At 38.0% G+C, this 26,691-nt stretch overlaps 1 long non-coding RNA gene across 1 annotated transcript in view; it reads left to right on the top strand.

Moving 5' to 3' along the window:
* The window catches only part of LOC131827405 (uncharacterized), a 47,615-nt gene extending 23,401 nt beyond the window's left edge, over positions 1 to 24,214 (top strand). Inside the window, exon 4 of the long non-coding RNA XR_009352005.1 lies at positions 20,145 to 24,214. This is a non-coding gene — a long non-coding RNA (uncharacterized LOC131827405). The remainder of the gene's footprint in view (positions 1 to 20,144) is intronic.
* Positions 24,215 to 26,691: the final 2,477 nt, after the last annotated feature.

The raw sequence follows: 26,691 nt of genomic DNA, 5'->3' as shown, positions 1-26,691 counted from the left end.
TCCTCTGCTTTCTTCCTGCTTTTTCTGCTCCTTCAGACTGAAGGGTCTGTAGCCTGCCCACTTTTAGTCTCCAGCTTTGCCCTAGATGAAATCCTTTAGATTCCTTTCTCCTCAAACTCTGCTCACATGCCAGTCCCGCTTCTTCCCCATTTCTCCAACCAGCCCAGTTCTCATGGCTTTGTCCAGATTCACAGCCATGGGCCCCTGGCTTGCCTTGGAGAACTGGCACAAAGTTCTGCGTACATATTTGTTAACGGAAGAAACATTCTCTTCATGGCTCTTTCTCACCTCAAAAGAGCTGTTATTATTATTATTTTTTTGACTAGAGGAATGTCATCACTATTCTTAAAAAGATACACATTTCTTTCAGGTTATTTGATTTAGTCTGAAATATAGGAGAATATAGGTTACTAACATTTATACATGAGTGCAATATTTTTCTGCCTCTTTTTAAAACATGACTTGGAAAAGAGATGCACAAAGCCAGCCAGACCCCCTGGACTGTAATCTTGGACAAATCACTTAACCTTTCCGAGTTTGGTTGTTTTCTGTTAAATGAGAATGGAAACAGGGGTTGTACATATGACACAGAAGTTTTGAGAGGTTCAATTAACTTAACAGTTGTAAAAAAAAATGGGAAGCATTAAAGTATTATGCACATTAGAAGAATTATTGCTGTAACCTACGATTTAAACTGTGGGCAAGTGCTCTAAAAGGAAAATTTTTCCTCTAACCTGAGAAATATCAAAATTGAATATAACATATTTGAAATTTGCTAAGGCAGTAAACCTTTAAAGTTCTCATCACAAGAAAAAGAATTCTGTAGTTATGTATTGACATATGTTAAATAGTCTTGTTGTAGATCATTTTACCATATATACAAATATTGAGTCATTATGTTATACACTTGAAACTAATATAATGTTGTACGTCAATTATACCTCAATAAAAAAGGGGGTACACTCTAAAAAAATTGAAGGCAGTGTTTCATTACAATTAGCTAACACAGTTAAATAACCATGAACCTGAATACCCCCATTATGCCAGTCCTTACTGAATCTAAGTAAAAATATATTTTTTTAACTCAGAACAATAGGACACGTTTGAACAATTCCATACATGATGAAGGTCTGTTGACATACTCCATATCATCCAGAGAGCTAGTTTACCATAACCATTCTATCTTTGATAGAACAGACCAGTTTTGAGTCTTGCCTACTTCCTCCATGTTTATTTGCTGGTTCATGTCCAGGGATTTCCCCTCCTATTGAATTTATTTCACAGGGATTGTTGGTAACACACGTTTGCCATCTTCTGGAGCCCTTCATGCATTCCTCCTACTGAGAATGCCTCAGTGTCCTTTGAGGGGATGACTCATTGGGTGAAGTCACAGAGGAATGACAAATCAAAGGGTTCTTCCATCCTACAGGAGAGGCTGAGAGGTCCTCAGGGGTTTCTCCCACCAGAGCCCTCCTATTATTGCCACAGGACAGCAATGGGGACGGTGTTCTCTAAGCTCATCCACTTGGACTCTCTCTCTACTGGGACTTTGACTCTTGAACAGAATCTTGGAGAAATGGAAAGAAATGTTCAGCAGTTGTTCTTTCATTCCAGCAATGGTGGCTGGTTTAGGGCACTTTAAGCTTTCTGAGTATGCAGTCTTCTTTCCTATGCTCTGGTTCTTCAGATGGTTCACACTGTTCAGTCACTGACGCCTACAGCAAAAGAACCCTAAAAGATAGATTATTTCTCCCACTTAATTACACCTGCCATTTAATGCTGTGAATTGGGATTTGAATATGTCCTGAGTGTTTGTCTTATCCTCTGTCTTCCATTAGATTCTTCTACGGGGACAGGAACCATATCATATTTTTCTTTGCATGCATACTTCTCACTCTTAAGTCCTAGATGGCGTTTACATTCCGTGAGCTTTTGTATATTGGTGGGTTATAGTCAGTTGGGGGTCTTTATGCCAGACTTGCTCATTTAAATCTTGAGAGCGATGTGCTCTCAGGAACCATGGAGAGGAAACTGGATCCACTGTTGCATCTTTGTGTGCCTCTGGGCAAGTTATTAGATCTTTTCCTTTAATTTGATTTGTTTCTTCCAAGAGGAAAATGAGATGAATAAATGGCCTCCATCAAGCACACAGTGGTAGTTTGGTGCAAAATTTAATGTTCTAACTTTGGTTATGCTTCAAGCTTCTTAGAGATATGTTCCTTATAAATGTGACATGGTTGTAACCAGGAACATTTCTTTTTAATTTAACAGGGATTTATTTTTGAAAAAAGAATATGTTCTTCATCTTCCTTATAAACCTTTGTTAAAGTATGTACTTATTAATCTTCCCCAAGGATATGTTTCAATGAGAAGAGTGAAACTGTAGCTTGGAACACCCCCTATTTCTCCTCTGTTCTCTCTCTGTTTCTGTTTCATACACTGCATATGCTTTCACCACCCCAGACACATTCCCTTCTAAAGTCTGTTTATCTGTCCAAGATATCTTTACAGAGCACCCACCCTGTGTGAGGCACTGTACCAGGCTCCAAGAACACTGTGAATAAAAGCAGTGTCTCTGTCACTGGTGGAGATAGATAAAAATGTATTCATTCGGGCGCCTGGGTGGCTCAGTGGGTTAAGCCGCTGCCTTCGGCTCAGGTCGTGATCTCAGGGTCCTGGGATCGAGTCCCGCATCAGGCTCTCTGCTCGGCAGGGAGCCTGCTTCCTCCTCTCTCTCTCTCTCTGCCTGCCTCTCTGCCTACTTGTGATCTCTCTCTCTCTGTCAAATAAATAAATAAAATCTTAAAAAAAAATTTATAAAAAAAAATGTATTCATTCATTCATTCAACAAATACTTACAGAGTTGACTACTTGCCAGCCACTCTTCTAGGTTCTGGGATACCGTGGCAAATCTGAAACATTAACAAGTATTTTAATTCTCTGGGACAGGTGCTATAATATGAGCATGTGCAGGATTCAGCAAGAACAGCTGCAGGGGAGCAAGGCTGGGACCAAGTCTCCAAGGCTGTCTATGATAGGACATAATAGAAATGAAGAACACAGATGAACTTGTGTGGGTGATGGGGACTGGAGTTCCATATAATTCCAGAAGAGCAGACAGATGTGAACAGAAACAGATCATGCATGGGCCAGGAGTCTGCAGGGAGGATGAATAGATTATTTTATCAATATAAAACACATCCTTGATAATGTGGAAAACAACAACAACACACATTTATCTGGTTGAAGCTCCCTACTTGAATATTTGACCCACTGCTGGGTGTAAGAAAATGTTACCTGCTTGGTTTGCAAGAGACATTTGGTATTTATTATCCAGTCTTTCTGTGGGGGCAACCATTGTAGGAATGGAACCTCCTTGCAGTAAGAGCAGCAGCTGAACAGCAGGGTATCCCTACATTTCTCTCCTAGGAAGAAAGCATTTTATTATTTCAAGATGCACGCCAAGTACTATCAGAAGGCAGAGGAGCTTGGGAGTTCCCAAAATTTCAGATGATTCACAAGCAGGCTGTTACAGACAATGACATCTTGATTTAACACTCCCCTGGCCAAGAAACAAATCCGGAAATTTAAAAGCTGTGCCTATGACTATGTTCAGGTCACTTTTGAACCATTGATACACCATTTAGGATTTACTGGATTTTTTTTGAACATTCATATGTAATTCCAGGCTTAAGAATTGCTCTCTATATGATCAAATATTTATATTTTTCAAATGTATTTATTATTTACTGTATAATCTATGAAATATTTACACTGATTTTTAAGAAAAGATATGCATTATTTACATTGCCTTGAACTTCTCTTGATGCAGGTAAAATGACAACACAGCAGGCTCTAGGACCCTCAGGTTTGTCAGTAACTATGCAGAGGGGCTGTCTCCCTCAGGAAAACACCTGGCCATAGAGTAATGTAATTAAAACCTATGCTGGGGACCACCTGGATTTCCTTGGAGCCCCCCCTACTTCCTGTTAGTTCTTGAGTCTCAAATGGCAGGAGGGAAAGTTGGGAAAGTCCTATCAAGGTCTCCCCTCATTCTTCCAGGTTTCCAGATGCATTTTCTGTGGGACAGACAGCACCTTGATTTTCTCTCTGGGACCCAGAAATCCCCAGCTAAAGAGGGAATGATTACTTTCTAGTAAAATGGAGTAGATCCCTATATCCAACTAATCATCAAACTCAACTTGGTGATATTATTAATAATAGGTATTCTTAGACTTTGCCTTATTCAGGGAGATTCTTAATAAGCAGGTCTGAGGTGCTGCTTGTTAATCTGTATTCTTGAAAATGTGCTTATTTATTCTGGGAATCTTGAGAGGAGAATCTTACTTATATGGGATTTTTTTTTTTTTTTCATTTGAAATGGACTTGGATGACCCTCAGTCACCTGGCTGTCCAGCCCCTCTCCTCTTGTTGGCCAATGTCTGAAATTCCCTCGCAGAGTCTTGGTGTATGACTTCTCATCTGCATTCAAGACTGGCTTTTGATAAGTTTGGACATTTCCAGGCCTACTATTGGCACATAATTCAGGAAAACAAAGTGGATTGTTCTCTGGGTTATATGAATTGCTCTGCTTTCTCTGTAATTGTTACGCAATTTTCTCCAGGGGAGCGGTGATTTCTTTGGGCCAAACAAAATTATTGTGTGGGTATTTGAATGCCATCGGAAATATCATTAGAGCAACAAGCAAATAGTCATTACGGATTTCACAAAATGATATTTTAATGGTCTTATCCTAAAGCCACTCCTAAATCTTCTTTCCTGCTGATAAGATCTGAGATCTATTCTTCTCTGAGTCTCATGACCTTCATCAGCCTTATTTACAGTTGCTCCTCTAGCTCTGCCATACCTGGTTTCTGGGATTTGATATCAGCTACTCTTGATCCACATTTAAAGAAATCTGAATATTGGCTTTAGGGCTCTACTCGAGTATATATCTTCTTTGTTCTTTATTTAGTTTAACACATATACACTTTAAGGACTATGTTTGGCACCTATGTTAGACGCCAAGAATATACCTGTGTAATATGTACAAATACACATACTCTGGTGCATACTCCAGTACCTGCCTCTCTGTCTACTATACACTATTGCATGATATATAATCTCAAGTGGTCTATATATTATATATAATCATGGGCTCTCTATGTGTTGAATATAACCATGTACCATAGAATAAAGAGTAATATATAACATATATAAATATTTTATATATACATAAGAGATTTTAAATATATGTAACATATGTATATAAAGTGAAGAGTGCAATCCACATAAAAGAAAGAACAGCAAACAGAAAAACTATGTGGGAAAGAGAGAAGGCGAATTGAGCCATCTTGGTGAGACAGACTGAGTAACAGCATCAACAATATGACTTTGTCATGAAGTGAAGGTCATGAAATGCCAGAAACTTGGCTAACCAATTAAATCACTTGCCTACTTTAATTATTATAACAACTCTCAGGAATGGATACTATTTTTATCCCCATTTGAGAGATGAGGAAATGGAGGTTTAGGGAATGTTAAGTCAATTTTCCAAAGTCTCAGAGCTAAACAGCCGTGGAGCCATGATCTGAACCAGAGAGTAGTATGTTGTTATAGAGGAGGGGGAAAATGTGTGCAAAAGCAAGATGGAAAAGTGAGCACATGGCATATTTGTGGTACCAGGAGGAGACCGCCCAGACTCAAGCCCTGGGGTGGTCTGCCATTAGTAGAGTGTTAAAGCTAAGTTCATTTCCCGGTTCTACGACTAGCACACGCAAATCTCCAAGACCTTTAGGGAAATAAGCATGTTTGTGGTCTTAAAAGGAATAAAATAAGATTGCTGCCCTTGGAAAACAAGTTTTGACTTTTGGAGATTTGACCTTTAGTTTTTAAACATGCTTCAAGGCATTGCTGACCTACAGGATTATGCAGAATTTACTCCCGTCACTGATTTATAGACCTCCCCATCTCCTGCCAAACCTTCATGGCAGTAAGAATGAGTACAAGTGATCGATGTAGAAATTTGGATTTGGTTTCTTTCCTTCAGGAACATCATGAAGCTTATTTGTGAATGGAAACAGATTTGAGTGATGGACACATATGGTAATTTGGAACAGTGAAAACAGCCACGTCCATCAACTTTTGAAATATTTACAGAGGCTGATGTCTACTGATGTAGTTCTAAATTAGAGTCCCTGCTGACTCAACAGGAGCGTGAGTTACCCACCCTGAATTGCTGGGCACCTGAATTACTGGCTATTTGTTCTCACACAGAGAGGAGGCAAATTGAGGGAAGAGTCAGCATAATTCAAAACAAAAAAAAGTAACATAACCCCACAAAACCCTCAAAAGGAGACCCCCCAATAATTCTGAAAATTTAACTCTTAAAAAAATATGGCTATTAGATGGGAAAGGATTGACTTACACTTTAATTATTCAGTTAATAGTAATACCTAGCATTCATTTAATTCTTGCTGAATGTAAGGAATTGGACTAAGCAGCTTTCCAGGCATTTTCTCATTTAATTGTTATACCACCTTTACAAGGTTGGTGATATGTGTGAAGGTGAGGGAATTGGGACTCTTATGGAAAAGTAACTTGCTCAAAGTAACAAAGAAGTGATGAGGTTAATTTTACATGCTTCATTTTTTTTTCTTTTAAAGATCAGCCTTCCAAGATAATTCACTTATTTATTAAGCTCCTACTATGGGCCAGAGACTATGCAGGTTTCAGGATAGGTAGATGCATAAGACATGGTCCCGCTCTTCAGAAACCTCCTAGTGCTTCAGGGAAACACACAAATAAACAAGTAATAATAAGTTGACCTCACTAGAATGAGAGACTTGTGTACAAGGTATCATGGGAGCTGAGAGGAGAGGAAATCTTCCGGGCAGACAAGTATTGCAGGATTAGATGTTAGCCAGGGGAAGGTAGAATTCTAAGCAGAGGGGAAAACCTAAGCAGAGGTCCAGGAGTGCAAACAGTGGGGGTATGTGAGGTTCCCTAGAGAGTTTACTTTCAGTTAAGTGAATGAAGGAGCAAGGAGTGACAAGAAACACAGGGGGTGCCTGGGTGGCTCAATGTGCCTTTGGCTCAGGTCATGATCCCAGGGTCCTGGGATCTAGCCTCGCATCAGGCTCTCTGCTTAGCGGGGAGCCTGCTTCCTCCTCTCTCTCCACCTGCCTCTCTGCCTACTTGTGATCTCTCTCTGGCAAATAAATAAATAAAATCTTAAAAAAAAAAAAAAAAAAGAAACACAGAAGCTGAGCCAGGGTCACACACACCCTCCTGTGCCATGCAAAGTCTCTTGGTACTCATCCTGTGGGTGAGAGAAACTTTGAGGGATTTTAATTAAGTAACATGAAGATGACCTCAGTGTTCAAGGTCAGGGTCCACAGAGTTTGAGGTGATGAGGGACAATATTTCAATTTCCCAATTGCTGACTTCAACAGTCTGTCCTTCCTAATATTTTGTGATGTTTGAATAATATCAGTATCGACACTCCCTCCCTTCCTTACTGAGAAAGCAGGGTGTGTGTCATCTGCCTTCTGTGCTTTCTTGTGAGAACACGCCTGTGGGAAAGCACTGTTTTGGAGTGTAATGCAACATCCTGATCTAAGAGAGTGAGTTGAGCAGCTAGTTATGGGCAGGGCTAGGAAGGAGGAAACTTGGTAATTGTTATGCCATCCTAATCAGTGATCTCCACCTTTTCGTGATAGCAAAATACTCACTATTGGCACATTGAAATTTAACAAAGGATAACAACAGGATTGATGAGAAGGAGCCATTTCTAAAACTAAAATACATTCTATCAAGTCACATATATATGTTATAATGAGAAATAAATGCAGTTAACTTTCTATCAGGATTTAAGGACCATAGATTACAGCATGTCCAAGAAAGAGGCACATCATCAGTATGTTCAATAGCATTATCCAGAGTATCTTTTTCATGAGAGAACATAGTTTTTAATCCCTAAATAAGCTCCCCTCCCCATACATGTATAATAAAAGGTTTAGAGAGTTTGCAAAGAAAAAGGATTGTCCTATACTTTCTTCCACAAGGTCACACAAAACATCTCTGGGAACTAGTTCTGAATGAGCTGAGGATAATCAACTGCAAATTTGCTAGAATGTAGACTAGCCTCACACAATAAAAATCAATTACCACAGCAAAGCTGTCCAGCAAAATACACTTAACAAACCAAGAAGGGATGTTAGACCTGTGGTCATGAGAATTGTGGGCTCTCAGATTTTAACTGAGAAGAAATTCCAGTGACGTTGAGGAAATTTTATTTTGCAAACTCACATGTGTGCAATGGCAAAAAGTCATCATTTAGTTGAGCGCTGGATCCAAGGTCTTGTTACCGCCAAAATCAACTGTTTCCTGCTTTGTGCCCAGAGAGAGCACACGCTCTCTTTCTCCTTTCTCTTCGTACAGAGTCAGTATTCTAATAATCATGCTGCGTGCTATTTACAGAGCAAACGCCTGTCCTATTGTCCTTGCATGCTGGGTTTGTTCAAATTCTCCTGAGTGCAGTGGTCGTGTGAAGGGAAACACAAATGCTGTGGCTGAAAAGCTGGACTGATCTGAATACAAGAGGGAATGCCTGGCTGACCCACAGGTTTGTGTTTTAAGGCCCTGCATCCACTGCTTTGAATTAGGAGTCACAACACTGTTGATAGCAAATCACCACCATGGCCATGTAATTCTTGAGGAGGTCTAAAATTGTGCTGCTATAGCACTGGTGCCATATGTTTCTTCCTGCTCTGCTGCCTTGAAATATAGAGAGAGTTCAAGGGCAATCATTTCATTTAATGGAGCTGCAGAGGTAATGACTTATCAGAGGCAAAATGAAACCAACAAAGATGAGAACATACACACCCATATACATATTTAAGTGAATAATTAAAAAAAAGGATCACAGAAAGTTAAAATTGTTGTAAATTAATTTTGTCCAGACTGCAAGTGCAGCCATTTTATGAGGAGAGAGCTTGTGTCTATGAAGCACAATACTTGACCTGGCATATTTCTATGTTTCTGACCAATTTGGCTCTTTGCAAATGTTGTCTTCTTGCTGCATGGATTTGGATATTGGGGAGGACTTAAATGGTGCCTCAGCCCTTCACCAGATTGTGACTTTGGGTAAGTTGCACTATCTCTTGAAGCCCCTCAGTTTTCCTATTTGCACAATGGGAGAAATAGTAACAGCAATCTCTTGGTGTTGTGAGGACTGAAAGATAACATTTCTATGGTTTAGCATGTAGCATAGATGGGGCATACATGTAGCATAGTATGTAGCGTCATTATGGTTATGGTTATAGCTATTGATATAGTTATAAAATGGATCCAGACTGGTACTCAGTAATAGCTGGCTTGAAAACCAATTGTCAGTCAATTTTGACAAATGAATTATTAGATGGGAATCCATCTAATTCTAGAATCTTCTTCCCCCACTAGTCTGTAAGTTCCACGAGAGCTCTTGGTTCACATCCAACCTCCCAAAGTCTAACATGGTGAGCACAATGAGTTGGTACTCAATAAAAATATACAGATTTATCTATTTTTATTCTCTTGATCCCTACACCCCCTTTTAAAGATAGGATTTAGTTTTCCCTGCATGTTTATAAGGGCCAAACATTTTAACCTCTTTGACTGTCATATTATTACAGATGCTCCCTCATGTTTCTTTTGCCTTTTATTTTTATTTATTTTTATTTTTTATTTATTTTTTATAAACATATAATATATTTTTATCCCCAAGGGTACAGGTCTGTGAATCGCTGGGTTTACCCACCTCACAGCACTCACCATAGCACATACCCTCCCCAATGTCCAAAACCCCAACCCCCTTCTCCCAACGCTCCCTCCCTCCAGCAACCCTCAGTTTTTTGTGAGATTAAGAGTCACTTATGGTTTGTCTCCCTCCCAATCCCATCTTGTTTCATTGATTCTTCTCCTACCGCCTTAACCCCCCATGTTGCATCTCCACTTCCTCATATCAGGAAGATCATATGATAGTTGTCTCTCCGATTGGCTTATTTCTCTAAGTATGATACCTTCTAGTTCTCTTGCCTTTTATAATGTCTAGAAAATCCTTCCCCAAATGAATATCAATTAAATATTACATTATAGTCTTTTCTACTTTGAATTTTTACATTTATCTCTTTCATGTTTCTGGAATTTATTTGGAAACAAGGTAAGCTATCTAATTTAATTTTTTTTCCTTGGCAAAATTTATTGACTCATTTACTGTTCCTTATTTTGACTTGTGATAGATACTTCCTTAATTATACAAACATAAACATTCATGCATCTATTTGTCTCTGTTCAAAGAAATATGTATTTCTATATATTTTTGTATGTGAATGTACATATGTATTTTCTTGAACTGGTTTTATTTTATTTTTGTCAGAGTACTAATAAATGTCAAAAGGAAATACAAAGAAAAGTAAGTCTTCTTGTGTTTTAAGGCCCTACAATATTAGTCTTTCCACCAAGAAAGGAATATTACCAATAACACTTTCTTCTGCAAGACTTTCCTGCCTAAACAAGTGTTTGTGTGTATATGTGAGCGTGTGTGTTTACATTGAATATCTTTTATATATTTTTATATATATCTTTTATATCCTTTTTATCTTTTACACAAGTGAAAAATTCCTGTATGCGCTGGTTGACCCTTACTTTCTTTCTTTCTTTCTTTTACCACATACCCAGGAAGTTGTTTCTGCAAAAGCTTTAGCCCATTCTTGAAAATGTTGTGTATTCCATTATATGGATGTTTGTAGTTATTCAACCAGTTCTTTTTGGATGGTCACTCTTATTTTCTTCCCTTTTGATATCACAGACTGTATTTCTAGTATTTTTATTTTAATGCTTCATTTTTTTTTTTACTTTTCATACTATATAGCCTGTACTGTTTTGATTTCATTTTCCTTTCTGTTTATTTTCTTCTGTGGTATAAAAAAATTTTACAATTTATAATTCTTAATTTATTATCTTTAAATATGATTTATTATCAATAGTAGACGAGAAAACTAATATTTTCAATTCTTCCCATCTTCCATCCTTCCCTTCCACAACCTAACTGTTGTAGGTTAAATTATACTTAGTTTGTCTATATTATTCTTAGTTTCTCTGGAAGTTGTTTTGTACTTTAAAATATTATAATTAGCCTTGTGTTTTGTCTACTTTAAACTGTCCTTTGACCCCAATTCTGAAGAGGAGATTAGCATGTTTATACTACTCTCCTGTCTCCTCTTTTCTTTATTGCTTAAATTTTTTAGGTGTAATATTTGTATGTTGACCTGATTTATACTGTTAACATTCTCTACCACAGTTACTGAGCCTTTATTTTGTATTTAAACTTCTTCAGTGCTCAGGATCAGTTTCACTATGGTTTCTCAATTTGTGGTTTCACTGGTTGGTGTTTACTTTCAAGTAATTATTTTCCACATGCAGCTCCATGGGGACTGTATTACCCAACTTTTGGGATATATGAGGGTTTATATCTTTGACATTTCTAGTTTCGTGATACCTTGGCCAAGTGTAAAACTATTGGACCATATTTCCTTTCTCTCAGAACTTTGTCTATGGTCTACCACTGTTTTCTATTACCGAGTGTGGCTGTAGGAAAACCTGAGGTCAACCTGATCATTTTTGATGTTCATAGTTGACTTGATGTTCTTGACCTGATGCACACAAGAGTCTGGTAACATAATTAGGGCAAGCCTGCATTGATCATTCAGTATCTTCCCTTTTTGGAACATTATGTGGTCTTTGAATCTATAGATTTTGGTCCTGTCACCTGTTTTAGCTCAGAAATACTTTCTTCTCTTAGATCTTTGAGAAAAAGTTATTTCCCCTTCAGATTTTTTATTGGTCTTAAAACACCAATTATGTGTATGTTGGATCTTTGCCTGTTTAGCAAATTTATGATTTTCTATCTAATTCCATTTTAATAATCCCCATTTTCTTCTCTGTTTCACTTTGATTCATTTTTTGCCCCATGTTCTCATGGATTGTCCTCAATGTCCTTACTCTTTTAAGTAGAATTTCTTTGAAGTTCAAAAGAATTTGTTTGAAAAACTCCTTGTGCTCTATATTGTTTTTAGTAGTCACTGCATTTTGGTGTCTATTTTTGAGTATCATATAAACTATGAAAGAAAAAAAAAAGCCTGAAACACTCTGCCATTTCATTTAGTCTTTATAAAAGAATAAACGCTTCCCATGTATATTTGGCATCTTTTAAATTTCAGCAGAAGTTTTAAACATTTATTTTATGAAAACTGATCAAGTTCTGCCAGTGATTCTTTTCTCCGTACCACAGGATATAGAAAATTTCTGCTCAGTTAATATTAGTCAAAAGAGCAGTACTTTCTCTCTATCCTAAGTGATTAAGCATTGATCGAAACTGATCAGTTTAACAGTGAAGGCTCTCATTTACTCTTCCTAGATAACACAACGAGAGGTAAGTCTCCTCATGCCATTGCTCTTATACATTATTTAATAGAATTTATAAAGACTCAATCATTTTGAAAACAGTTATATTTACTATTTCTTCTTCTTGTGTATACTGTCCACTGAAATAAAATCTGCAAATTTTCCTAGAAATGATTTTTTTTTAATCCTTAAAAATGAACATCCTCAAATAATACTTAAGTTCATTTATGTAACAGAATTCATGTGTAACTTTTGGTTTAAGATTTAGTAATTGGATTATTTATTGACCTATTTTTTATTATTAGAGTAATGAAACCAATCAATAAATTCTTACTGAATGACCACTTTGTAGTATATTGTATCATGCAGCATAACTGAAACTGTTGTTTCCCAGAACATAACGTCTCTATCCCTGAAAAGGGTCACCAGCTTATTTTTAAACAATTGATTGGTTGTGTGGTTGACCTGGTTTAGTCAATAAGACAACAGAAAAGTCAAGCAATGACATCTGAATGATTCTGACACAAAATCTCCCCAGACTGTAGCTAGGTTTAGCTTTTTCTTGGATTGCTTACTTTTGGTTTGGATTAATTTTAGAACTAGACATCTGTCCTTACTTGTTCCATCATCCCCTTCCTTTCTTCCTCCTTAGCTTTTATCTGCTTTGCTGTATAATTCTAGATTGTGTTCTGATGTTTTTGCATCAGTAAAATCCATAAATAAATGCTCTTGTTCAACATGACTGGTGAGTTAATTCTGCTAATTGAAAAATATTAATCTAGGTGCTTTTTTTTATTTATTCAGTGGATTTATAATCTTTATCTGGTCCTTTCTCTGCTGAACTTTATGCCTGTCAGGTACATTTCATCAAGTTATTTCCAATGGGGACCTAGCAGTCAGGTGGCCATATAATTCACTGGACTGCTGAATATATTCTGGCTTGAGTTTGGCTGAAATCTCTGTGTGTGGGTTGATAGTGCCAAATTCTGGAGACATCTGTGTCCAATATGCATTCTGGTCGGTTTCAAGGCCTTTCTTGAGACTAGGCTTTGGCTCAATGTTCCCAAGGTTAGAACAGGGACCCTGATGGAGTCAAACCCTCAGGGACACTCTGTGAATGGCTTAGTTGTATTTAGCACCAGAAATGTCTTGGAATATATAAAACAAAGCAAAACAATACAAATCTCCAAGAGTGGCTGCTGCCAACAGGAGAAGGGTGGGGCCTGTCTTAATAAAACCGTATTTTTGGACATGACCAAGTCATGTATATAGGCTGCATATAGCCTCCTCAAATTGAGTTTCCATTTGCATTCCTTCTGAACCATTTTGAGGAAGGTACTTACATAAATTCCAGTAAAATCTGAACCATATATAGAAATAAGAGTGGGACTGAAACCAAGCAATAGCATATGGTAATACAAGCTTGTCTTTTTTTCATCTGTTCTTCCTTTGCTCTATCCTTTATTTATCCTTTTGTTCTCCATTTTATTCCCTTTTAAATAAGTCTATTTTCAATAAGTTGATAAATGAGTATAAGTTATTTACCACATTATGAATGCAAGCTGCTGTATTGTTGCTCTCCTTTTACACTATAAAAGAGATTTGGACATGGGCAAATAACATTTACTCATTTTGTAAGAAATGAGTATACCTTCAGACATCACTTGAGTTTAGCAAGTCTGCCTTTGGTCACCTGTGTGGTGAATGCTGCAGAGAAAGTATCCTTTCTACAATTAGAAGCAAACTACACATTATATCAGAAAACATTTGTTGCATGTTCACTATGTAACAAGTATTAGAACAAGCGTTTTGTGTGGATTATTTCATTTTAGCAACAGCATGAGACACAGGTACTGTTATTATCCAAGTTTACAGATGAAGAAACTGAGACACAGAGCTTGGGTAATTTGACCAAAGTTACACAGCTGGTAAGTATAGAAAAGAGATAGAACTCGGGCAGTCTAATGGGTGAGCCCACACTCTTAACCCTCTCCCACCACAAACCCACCACATCTGAACAATGGCCCTTAACCACTAGGTAGGAAGGAAGATGGAAATGTATGAAGGATGATAGAGTCTGAAGACCAGTGTGGAAATGACCTCGATGATTATCTACGTTATACATGAAGCAAAAGAGGATCAGGGATGCTCATCCATCTGTTCCATTACACCCAGCCTTCATGGGTGACTAGAATCGGTTTCTGCAAGTCTCTTTCTACTACAAGAGTTATGGGATGAAGTCTCATTAAAGATTCATGTTCCATAGATAAATTTCCCTGCAGTCTTTTATTTAATTTGGCCTAGTGCATCCAGGGAATTGACTAATGTCACTGTAAACACAGGAGGCTCGGGACTCCAATTATGGGAAAGAAGGAAATCATTATTGATGAGAAGTTGGAGGAACTGAACCCCGCATTGCATAGTAACACCCCTATGTTTCCCGTGTCTTTATGTTAGCTCAGTTTGTGATATTTTTAAAAAGCAAAGGCAACCTTGATGAAGATGCAGATTTCCTGGGTTGAGTTATAGAAGCGGTTAATTTCCTAGATGGCAGAACACAGACACCAGTGTGAATACAGCAGTTCAGGGGAGCCCCAAGTCTTGTCTTTTATCTGAGATCTCTCATATTTCAGAGATGTGGGTTTCCTTTTTTTTTTTTTTCCTCCCCAAAGGCTCTTATAATGGGCATTTTTAATTAGGACACTACTGATGCACAAATGGTAGCTAATTCTGACAGCTTCCTTCTCAACACATGTTTTCCCTCTCATTCATCCATCTTACTTGTCAGCCTCCTTTCTCCTCTGTGACTATGTTTGAAATGCTGTCCCACACATCCTTCCATTAGAGAAAGGAAATTTGACACCTGGGGAGGCAATATTTCCTCTTACTCTCTAACTGTGCGGAGGGCATGCTGGCTATTTCTCAAAATAGCACAGTCAGCAGTCTTGAGAACATTAGTGCTTTGTAGAGGAAACCAAGAAATTTTTTTTTTCTGATGAGATGCAAATTTTACATTCTATATCTCCCATCAGTGAGAACATCGTTTTTTCTCGAATAGTTACGCCAGCACCTTCAAATCAATTAAGGGGCTGTGGTGACACTGCTGTGACATCCCATTAGCCCTTGCCTTTAGTTATGTGTCTATTAGAAGCAGAAATAAAAAGTGATTTTGAAAGTGATTTCAAATATCCTGGTGTTCTGAGTCAGATACAGAATCATGAATTTAGGATACTCAATTTGCTTCGTGGATCTTTATCTTAACCAGGTAATACTAGATTAAATTTTGAGTTCTGTGAGGTCAGGGGCCAGATCTTTGTCATTGCTGTGACATCGTGGTACCTAGGGCAATGTTTTGCTCACAGTAGAATCACAGATTACAGACTGTGCAATTGTTTATTCATGTGTGCTCAAATATTTAATGAGTGGTTATGACACAAGAACCCTGTGCTTTGTGCCCTTTAACTGAGAAGGACTTTCTAGCATAATTCTTACCATGGAGCTATTTGTTCCAACAAAATTTATGGGGGCACTTACTGTGTGCCCAACATTGTGGTATACGAAGGTTAAAAAGACCCAGTCCTGGTTTCAAGGAGATTCAACTCTAGTGGAAGAAGCTGAGTTGCAGAAATGTTCAGTGTTGTGTCAGAAGTTACACTATCATAGGCACCAGACTTGGGTCTCGTTACTCAAATGCTTAGCACTCATTTGGGGCTTAGTGTTCTAGAAACATGGGACTAGGGGGTCATTCCACTCGTCTGGGATTCAAACTCTGCAAGAACTGCTGTAATACATATTTGTCAAATTGAATATTCATGGTGTATTGGACAAGGGCTAGAGTGGTTCAATTTATGCTTATAAACATTTATCAGATGAATTTCTCTTAATTTTCTGCTTACTAAAGAGAATTGGACCTATTTTAATGTGGCTTAAGAATAGTAAAGATCTTAAATAACGGCAGAATCTGATGGTTTATGTGGTGTAACTTGAGAGCTATGGAAATATCCTTGGAGTATAAAAAAAAAATCTTAGCAGTAAATCAGTGTGCCTAAAATCCTACCACTAATAGCTTGCTTTGGTTGTCAGCTTAAGGATAGGACTGAAAGTAAATCTTAATGTAGGAGAAGTAGGTAAGGAAAGGACAGTAGAGAAAAGGTAGAAACTGTCACATCTAGAACATAGTGGGCGCTGAGTAAATTATCGCCCATGTGGTTGAGTATTTTAAGTGTAAGAGACAAAGTGCTACAGAGGCACAAAAAAGAAAGCAATTCTTACTGGAGAGAGAAGGTCGTGAAAAAGTGACACTTTGAACTTTAATGGATGGGTTGAATTTTAGTAGAAAAAGATGAAGAAAAAAAATTTTAGTTGGAAAAAAATTTAGTAGAAAAAAATTAAGAGAATTCTAAAGAGATGAAATGTCACAAGCAGTGGTTCTCAAAGTGTGGTCCCTCTGGGCCTACCTACAAACTCTTCCGGTGGTGCATGAGATCAAAACCTTTTTCATGATAATACCAAGAGGTTATTTGCCTTTTCCACTCTCATCCTTCCATGAGCACACATATACAGTCGAGTTTCAGGAGGCCACATGATGTGTGGTATATCGAGAGATTGGATGCCGAAGCAGATATGAGATTCTTTCTGCCCTTTTATTAATCCAGATATTAGAGAGATTTATAAATAGGTAAAACAACAGTATTTTTTCACTCAAAATTTTTTTTTGGAAAATACAGTTATTTTTAAGTAATATGTATAATTTATATAACATAATGAACTTAATGTTGTTTAAATAATTAATATTTCAATATTTGAAAACTTTCTTGGTTTAACTTCTAATATGGTAAATACTGACACCATAACCAACTCAGTGTGAGAAAGAGGAGAAGGGGGACTGAGCTTGAGAGGAGCCCTGCCTGGGCAGGGAAGCATAGGAAGGTAAGTGGTGTTTACTGGCTTGTATCATTAAAAATGGGTGAAGGCAAGAGGAAGGTACAGGCTTCTGAATGGGAATGAATAAGTCACAGGAATAGGAGGCACCAGCATTAGGAATACACTCAATGCTATTGTAAGAGTGTATGGTGACAGCTGGTAGCACACTGGGGGTGAGGGAAGCCTAATGTATAGACTTTTGGAATCGCTATGGTACACACCTGAAACCAATGGGTGGGGTTCCATAAACCTAATCTCCAGTTCCCATACTTACATATATATGAAAGAGGGTGGGGTTGGAGAGATTGGCTGGCAGAAATAATAGGCAACTTTTTCAGAAGTTTGCTTTTGTTGATTTAAACTTTTTTTCTGGCAATTTCACCAGGTGCTTTAACTCTCCCAAGACTTGCAGGAGCAGAGGAGGGTGATCATCTGAAGGCTGGGATGTGGTGGGTGGTGGTGGGGGGACTGTGGCAAGTGGTAGGGCATAAAGTTTGTATTAACTGGCGGCTCACTTAAAGTGGCTTTATGTTCTATCTTTAAATTCAAGTGATTTTTTTCACTTTATTCCGCTATGTATATAAGCTTATTTTGGGATATAAAGATGTTTTACATTACTTACCATTAAGGAAAAAAATATGCTTCAGAAAGAGGCCCCATGTTTATTGAGTACCCCCAGCATGCTACCACCCCCCCCTCCCAGTGGTACTCTGATTTGAACAGCACTGATTTAACCCAATTAAACAGCTCCAGTAGGGGGAAAAAAATTCAACTTTGTGTATGCTTTAGTTCTTTGCAGGAGAAACAATGAATCATGAAGATTAATCGTGTCTTTTCTTGTGAGTTTAATAAATAATATCAGTTTACAGGAAGGATGAAAAGTTGATATATGTAATTAATGCTGAGTGAAAAATGCTATAGTCAAAGATTTGTACAAAATGCTGTCTTTTAAAATATATGGAGGGGGTGCTTTTGTTTTAAAATTCATGAAGACTTGAGTTTGAGCTCAGCAACATTTTCTGCAAAGGTAATTGAAGAAACCCTCCCCATGAAGTTACCTCCCTACCCCCACTCCAGAAGAAAAGGGATAAGGAAGTTTTACAAATAAATTAGCTTTTTGAACAGTGTTAAGGGCCAGAAAAAGGAATTTAACTGGGATTGCAACTATAAGTAAGTTTCAAAAGTGTGCTTGAATGAGTTCCTGCTCATACAAAGGAGTCAAGGCACCAATACAGGAGAGAGGCCAGGTGGTCACCATCATGATCATGTGATTAATCTTGGCACCCCGAATAGTGGACATGCTGACATGCATGCCTCTGGATAGGATGCAGTATGAAGTAAGAAACATTGCCTATCAAAGATTCTCAACAAACATGGTAAAGCTGAATCTCATCAAACTTTAGGCCTAACTTATAGTTTCCAGGGTCTACAGAGACTGGAAGAACAAGTCAAATGACACCAAAGGGAACAAGCAGACAAATCCAGAATATGGAACATTCCACAAGATAATTGAATCGGTTCTTTAAGACCTCAGAGCAAAATTTTCTTTTAAAAAGGGGTGTGTGTGTGTGTGTGTGTGTGTGTGTGTATGTGTTTCCAGAATTTTGATTATATATTGGTTAATAAAAATAAAAGAACTTTAAAAATGTCATTTGAGGAATCTTGAATATGGTCTGGAAATGGGAGAAAAGTGGGGGAATTATTGCCGGTTTGTTTAGGCTGGTTAGTGATATTGGGGTTGTACGGGACATACACTTTATTTTTAAGAGATGTGTACTAAAATAGTCAAGGGATAACGTGTCATGACATCAGCCACTTATTTTCAAATGATTCAGTAATAAAACCAGAGAGGAGATGAAATGAGAGAAATCTTTCAGAAATGGCAAAAATATTTATAATTATTAAATTTAGGGCATGCATATATGGTTGTTTATGGTACAATTTTCAATTTTTCTTCCTGAAAAGTTGGCAAAGTTTTGTTGTGGAGAAAACTTATTGATATGTATAATCATTTATTCAAACCTTCACAGACTATAATTTGCACACCTATCACAGGTTAAGTACTGTGTTAAATGTTAGGGAAGTAATGGTGACAACAAATCAGACCTCCTTGCTCTCATGGAATTTCAGTTTGGGCAAGAACACTATTAAACAGTAAGACATGCAAATAAAGGAATGCTCATGTATTGCAATATGCTACAAAGACAGAAGTTAACTGTCATGAGAGTAGTGATAGGGGAGCTTAATTTGGATGAGGGTGGGGTGAATGACTGTGAAGACCTTTCTGGGGAAGGGGTGTCTTCCAAAGAAACTCCATGGGATTCTTTGGCTTTTTGCAACCTCTATGACCCACAGGCTCCTGGGTCTTCATGCTGTTCCTTTAGTACTTCCTTGTACAACTTTGTAGGCTTTTACTCCCCATGCATTTAATTCTGGCATCTCAAAGACCTGGTAAGCTTTTTGAGGACAGGTCTTTTGATTTATTCACCTCCATTTTCCTCAGAACCTCATGTGACATAGGAGTTCAAAGTTTATTTAAAAACTATTATTTGTGTAGCTCTTCATATCTTTGAAAGTCCTTTCCTATGTATGGCCTCATGTGATGTAACCTTGAAAATCGCTCCCTGATGGTTAATTTTATGGGTCAACTTGACTATGTCACAGTGCCCAGTTGTTTGGTCAAACACTAGCCTCGACATTGCTGTGAAGGTATTTGTGGATGTGATTAATTTATAATCAGTTGACTTGAAGTAAAGCAGGTTACTCTCTGCAATCAGGGTGGGCCTCATCTAATCAATTGAAGACCTTCAGAGCAATAGCTGAGGCTCCCCAATGAAGAAGAAATTCTGCCTCAAGACTGCAAAGTAGAAATCCCATCTGAATTTCCAGCCTGCCCCTGTGGAATTTGGAGTCAAGACTGCAACATCAACTCTTCCCTGAATTTCCAGACTGCCGGCATGCCCTACAGATTTTGGACTTGTTAATCCCCATAGATATGTGAGCTAATTCCTTAAATCTGTGTATGTGTCTGGGTGTGTGTATATTAGTTTGATTTTTCTGGAGAACACTGACAAATACAAGCCCTGAGAGACAAGAAGGGCAGTTTCTTTTCCCATTTTACAGATGGCTAAATAGAGGTACAGTAAGCTTAGGCCATTAACCTAAGGCTCCATGCTGAATATTTGAGACTGGAAGGAAGGAAGGTCATTGGCCTTCTAACTCCCAGCTTTTAAAATGGAAGCTACTGCTTGGTATATTGTCCTCCCAGTAGCCAAGAGCTCAACCATCTGGAAGGGACATTTGAACAACATTTCCTCTCTCTGGCATTGTATTGGGTCTGGACGCTAAGCCAGGTGACACCAATGGGCTTTGGAGATCCACATACATATTTAACAACCACTGTTTCAATGGCTTGCTTCAGAGGAGATATAAGCCTTCCTTTGAACAAAACAATCACCTCACTGTAAATGTGTACAGGAACATCAAACCATCAGTAAGCTGAAAGATTTTTATCCTTTGCAGTCAGTAATGAAAGACTGGAAAGGATTTCTCTTGAGATATTCTGGTTTTGATGGATTTTCTTTGTTTACAATGAACCTGGGACTTAAATATTACAACCTATCCTTGCCTGACTGAAATACCTGACCCACAATATCTGGAACAATAACCTGGGTATTATTTGAAGCATACTGGTCCAAACTTTGACTCTGTTTCACACTGGGTATAAAATTAAATGCAGAACAATTACAAGTTAGTGACTCCCTATCCAGTGGGTTTTGGATTCTCACCGCTTTGGAGGGGGAGGAGAAGTGCTCCACATGCTTGGGTGAGAAAGCCCGCTGTCAGTGGTTTAGGTCAAGACATGATCATCTTACCATGAGTGAGTTTCTCTTTGATGCTTGGGCTGAGCTGTCCCCTCCTGCCAAGAGCAGAGTTAAACGCAACAACCTGAGGGTAGGTTTGGGCATAATGGTGTCATTTCTCTGCTCATATATCAAAAAATCATGGGAGTCTGAAATTCACTGTAGAGGCTGCTACCTACAAGGGAGTTAAGATGCCACGAATAGCAAAGCTTATGTGGTCTTGTACAAGCTCCGTTACAGTCTATGCCTCATTTTGCTCATCTGTGAAATGGGAATAATACTTGTTTCACAGGATTGATAAGACGATTAAAAACACTTAAAATTAGTCAGTGGCCTTTTCTGAATATCAAACTTGGGCCAGCACTGCGTCAATCATTGGGGATTCCTTATCTTGGTTAAATGTCACAAGTATTCTATAAAGGGGTGTGGTACAGTTATTGGTGCTGTTTTAAAATGAGGGAATTGTACTTAGCAGGTTAAGTGCCTTTTCCGTTGTCACTTAGTGAGTTAACAGCAGATAGGACCCTGACCTCAATCAACCACTGGGTGCTCAGGGCAGCTCAGTTTTATCCTCCTTGATGCTGGTCTTCACCCCTTTCCTTTTTTGCTCCTCTTAGGGTCAGGGTCTCAAATGGAATTCTAACCAGAAAGATCAGAGGGGATGCAGTGTTTCAGCTTGGGCTAATGGGCTCTCCTTGAGGCTGGACTGAAAGAAACTGAAGATCCTTCCATGTTGAAACAAGGGGAGAATGGGTCTAATGCAAAGAGAAATAAAATCATTTGCTTCTGTGAGTGCCACTGTTATCCTGTGTTGCTAAGAAATTATAAGCTGCTGGAGGTAAGGCAGTTAACTTGCAATAGACTCCTGGTTTTATGTTAAACAAATGATTTTTGATGAGGAAGTTTGTAGTTTCCTCTGACGATAATCTGCCCTGTTCATTGCTTGTCTCATTGTCAAATTCAGCTTGCAGGGCTTTGTGAATTCTCATGAAAAGCTTTCTTTCCAGGCAGTGAGAAAGTTTAAGGTCAGAAGAAGGACACAGTGCTGAGAAAGTAAAAGCTCACGGGATTTGTTGAGTGATGAGACCCTCTCTGGCTCATAGAAAAATAGAAAGCCTTTTCTTGCTGTCAAACTTAAAATTTATCAAGGCAAGTGGAAAACAAACACAGGAAAAATTATTCCAAAAGCACTATGCTTTCAGGCTTCCCATTCCATTGACGATGAAATCGGCACCCAAGGGGGTAGGAGGAAAGGAGCCACAGAGAATATATAGGAGATTGGACCAGAGTGTACACTGAAGGAAAAGGCATTGTTGTCCTCCTGGTTCAATCCATTGTGTTGAAGAGGTCGTGCTGATGATTTCAGCCAATAAATAGTGAATGTCTACATAATGAGTGGTAAGCCCAGCTCTGTATCCAGGCATCCGTATGCTGAGTAACGTTCTCCCAAGGGCATGGCTGGCTAATTGTCTGGAGCCTGGATGAAGAGAGAGAGGATTATATTACATGCTCCGGCATATTACATTAAGCTGAGTCCTGATTCAGGGCCAATATTTTTGTTCAGTGATGCTTGTTGCCTCAGATCTCTCCCTGGTGGAGTTTTATCTCCCTGAGGAAACATGGTGATAACTCTAAAGATCAGTCTATAGACTATCAATCAAAACACTGGAGCACTTTTCTTTATCCAGAGAAAGATTCGTTGTAGAAAGAGGAGCACTGGACTGAGAGTCATTTATGCTCTACTCTAGGCCTAGCATTGCCACTGAGCAGGTGTTCAACTCAGGGCAAATCATTTGTACTCACAAAAATACCACTTTCTAATCTACACACTGAGAGAAAATGAAGGGTTTCTTCGAATTATAACCAGCTGGAAAACCCAATATATACACTAGATAAATTCAGAGAGGTTCTAGGTGAATAATACCTAGGGACCAAGGACCCAGTGTTTACCTCAACCTTTACTTCTTCCCACCATCCCTTCAAGAAGTGGCTTCACCTAATCTTTAGGCATCCATAGTTTCCAGAATAGCTTCCCGTGCTGCTCCTCCCAGAGATCACATAGTGGAAATGTTAGACTTTTACCTCTGTGCTTCTAGACTTTCATGCATTCTCCTAAAATTTCAGCAGGAGAAACCCCCTGAAGGTGATTTTTACAAGGAGGTTAGAAACATACAAGTGGATTTCTGTGTTCTACAATGTCCAGGCTTTTAAAAAATTTCAGTCCCTCTCTTTTGTGTAGAAATCTGTATTGATTTTCGTTCCAATTAAGCCACACTGATGTTATGTTATTGTGTGGGTCATGGTTGTGTGCATTATTGTTGATTACAAAATTCGCCATGTTGGTCAGTTCTAAAAGGGACAGTGTGTCCCTTTGATGGCAAAAGCTTCTCTGGTAGATGTTTTGTCCTGAGAGAAGGGAAGAAGCAGTGGGAAAATAATAAAAGCAGAGGTTTGTGGAAGGGACTGTGTATCTGGTTCTTGAGTTAAGGCTCTCACTAGACCAAACCGTCAGGTGAAAAAACAGGAAACAGAGAGATGGACACATTTGAACTATTGGTTTTTTTCATTTAAGGAATGTGTCCACATTATGAATAGATTTTATAGAATCATAAAGTATTGAAATTTTAAAGCTAGAAGGGATCAAAATGATTTTCTCCTAAGAGTGGCTTTAGTTTTTGAGAGGAGAGCTTTTTCTTTTTCTTTTAATGAATGTTCATACATAAGCAGAGGATTTTGATCTTCTGAATAGCCACTTAGGGAATGTTCTTTTTTGTAATTTTGCAATGTACATGAGATTTTCAAAATGACTGGCAAAGCTTTTCTGGGAAAGAGACTGCTAAAGTACATTGGGGTAAATTGAGAAATTGAAATAATTACCCCTAAATTTATCAAGATAATTTCATTAAGGCTGGTCATTATCAAAAACTGTTCCTGAGGTCACTAAAACAGTCCTCAATTGAACTGGAGTTACTTATGTACTTTACTGATGGTATTTTTATTGCCTTTTTATCTAAAAAACAGAATGCAATCAATTAAGCCCCATGTCTGGGGGAAAAAAGGTCACATTTTTGCAATTATTTTAACATAAAGAAGTGTTACATATAGAGTCACTGTCAATTACTAGAAATAATTACATATTTTCTTGGGTAATTTCTTGGTAATTAAAGTGTCACTGAAGCATAAGATGCTTTGTTAATGAAAAGATTAAAAAAAAACCCTTCACATGAGTTTATCATATTTTGTTGAAATGTGGTTCAATGTTTATTATCATAATTTCTGATTGTTATTGCATAACCTTGAATGGTATTAATGCACAAATCATGAATGTGAGCCAAATGATAGCTTACAAAGTACAAAATACAGCACTTGAGGTGGTGCAATAGCAATCAAAATTATGATAATAAACATTAAACCATGTTTCAACAAAGAAAGAACAAAAACATTCTTAAAATATTTTTTCCCTTGATTTTGAAAGAATCTATGACATTAATTATGAAAGGATTACTGGAGAGAATAAAGACCCCAAATATTGTACTAATTTGTTTCTAAACATTCTTTACTAAAGAGCAAAAACATACAACACAGTAAACAGAGTTTTTATGAATAAGGAGATTTTTAAAATGAGACTTCTTGAGTCAATTTATCACATCTGGTATGATTTGTAAAAGACAACAAACTATTTTCTGTTTTGAACCTAATCATGTTAACCCACACTTAGCTGAACAAGGTTTTTTACTGTTAATTTAGAAGGAGTAGATGGACTTAAATTGACTTACTTTTTCATTTCCCATTGTTCTTGCGACCGGTAAAGATGTGAAAGTAGGGAGTAAATGGGTCATTGTGAGTTTCTTGTTTCCAGACTCACTGATGTTTTCTGGGAGGAGAGGAAGCAACCCAGGAAATCTCACAGGAAGACAGGCAAGTTAACTGGGATGGTCAAGGAGTCAGAAGCCAAGAAGATAGGGTAGAAGATCCATTTCAAAGTTGGAAAAATTAGGAGTTGGTGCAATGCTTTGCTGTGGCTGATTTCTTCCAGCTTGCAAGGGTGGATTTTATGCATTTTCCTCCAACTTTACTTTCTCACAAACCTTGGAACAAGTCCCACATATTGGAAGCTTAAAATTAGCCATGGTAGGAAAATTTACACCATGCACATTGGCAAATACTACCCATCAGGGTACTTTTTTTTAAAGAGTCATTCTTCTAGAAAAAAAGTGATGGAAAAAAAAAAAAAGTGATGGGAAGAGAACTAGATCATAGATTTCAAAGTCACATCAATCAAAACAGGGACCACTAGAGAGGTCAAGAGTAGGTAATGTGAAGAAGAAGCAAGGATTAGGTTTATTCACCTTCTTAAAGATGACCTCTGATATGATCGGTAAGTCTGAATTAATTGGGAAAATCTGGTCCAGTGACTCTGATTTGACTCTTAACCATTCACATAAAGCTCCTAATAATCATAACTTTGTTCCCTCCTTCCCAATCCACTCCCATTGATCTTTTCTTCAAAAACCCAACAGATGTGGATGTTCTAGTAGGCACCCTTGCAGGACAGGACTTGTGCTTATTGTGATGTGACAGTCCTTTGATTTTCCAAAGAGTCATCACCAGTTAGTGAAAGCTCATGCACTGTGTGATATAGAAGGCACCTCACTCTCTGGTCCCCTGGGCTCTCTTTGTATTCTCAACTCAAATTCTCTACCAAACTAGTACATTGCTTTGATCAGCCTCCCCTCTTGCCCTCTTGCACGTATTGCTTTTGTGCATATCTAGGTTCCTTTGCCAAGAGTACCCTATTCCTTCAGAACCTAGGTGCTCTCCAACACTTGGCTAGAGTCATACCTTCTCAAAATAAGCCTTTCTTCACAGTAGCTGATCTCTTCCACAGTTTTCACTAGTCTATGTGTCCCACTACCAATCACAGGAGACCTTTCTTTCATGGTTTTTCACTACTTAGTTTTGAACAGTTTGAAAAGTACAGTTTTGAGTATGCCTACGTCCTACATAGTCAAAGGTTCTGATGAAACTTGGAACAAGTCTGGGAGTTATTGTTTTCATAAGTGGAGAAATGAGGGGAAAATAAGGTAAAAAGAACATCTTTTCAGAGTCAGGTTGTACTTGAAGTTCTTAGAACTCATTAACTTGGGCTTAATTTTTGTGCCTAGATATGTTGACGTTACTGCTTTTTGCTAGAAAGAGGCTGGTCTAAGACCATGAACAAACTTTCTGATTTATAGCCAAGAACTGAGACTCAGAGAGCTAGACTGACTTTCTAATTGTCAAAGGGTACAAGTTGAACTGGACCAGCTGGGAGAAAGCATTTAGAACATTTTGGTATATTTTCAGTCCTACTTTTTTATTTTCAGACCTTCCTGTTTTTCATCTTCTAATGACCATGTTATGATTTATTAATAAACATTTGCATTTTCAAACTGGGGTTATTTAAATAGGACTTTCATCA

This window comes from Mustela lutreola, chromosome 3 (genome assembly GCF_030435805.1).
Source record: "Mustela lutreola isolate mMusLut2 chromosome 3, mMusLut2.pri, whole genome shotgun sequence".
NCBI classification, from domain to species: Eukaryota; Metazoa; Chordata; class Mammalia; order Carnivora; family Mustelidae; genus Mustela; species Mustela lutreola.
Note: the sequence above shows the minus strand (reverse complement) of the source record. Positions and strands in the feature narration are given on the sequence as shown.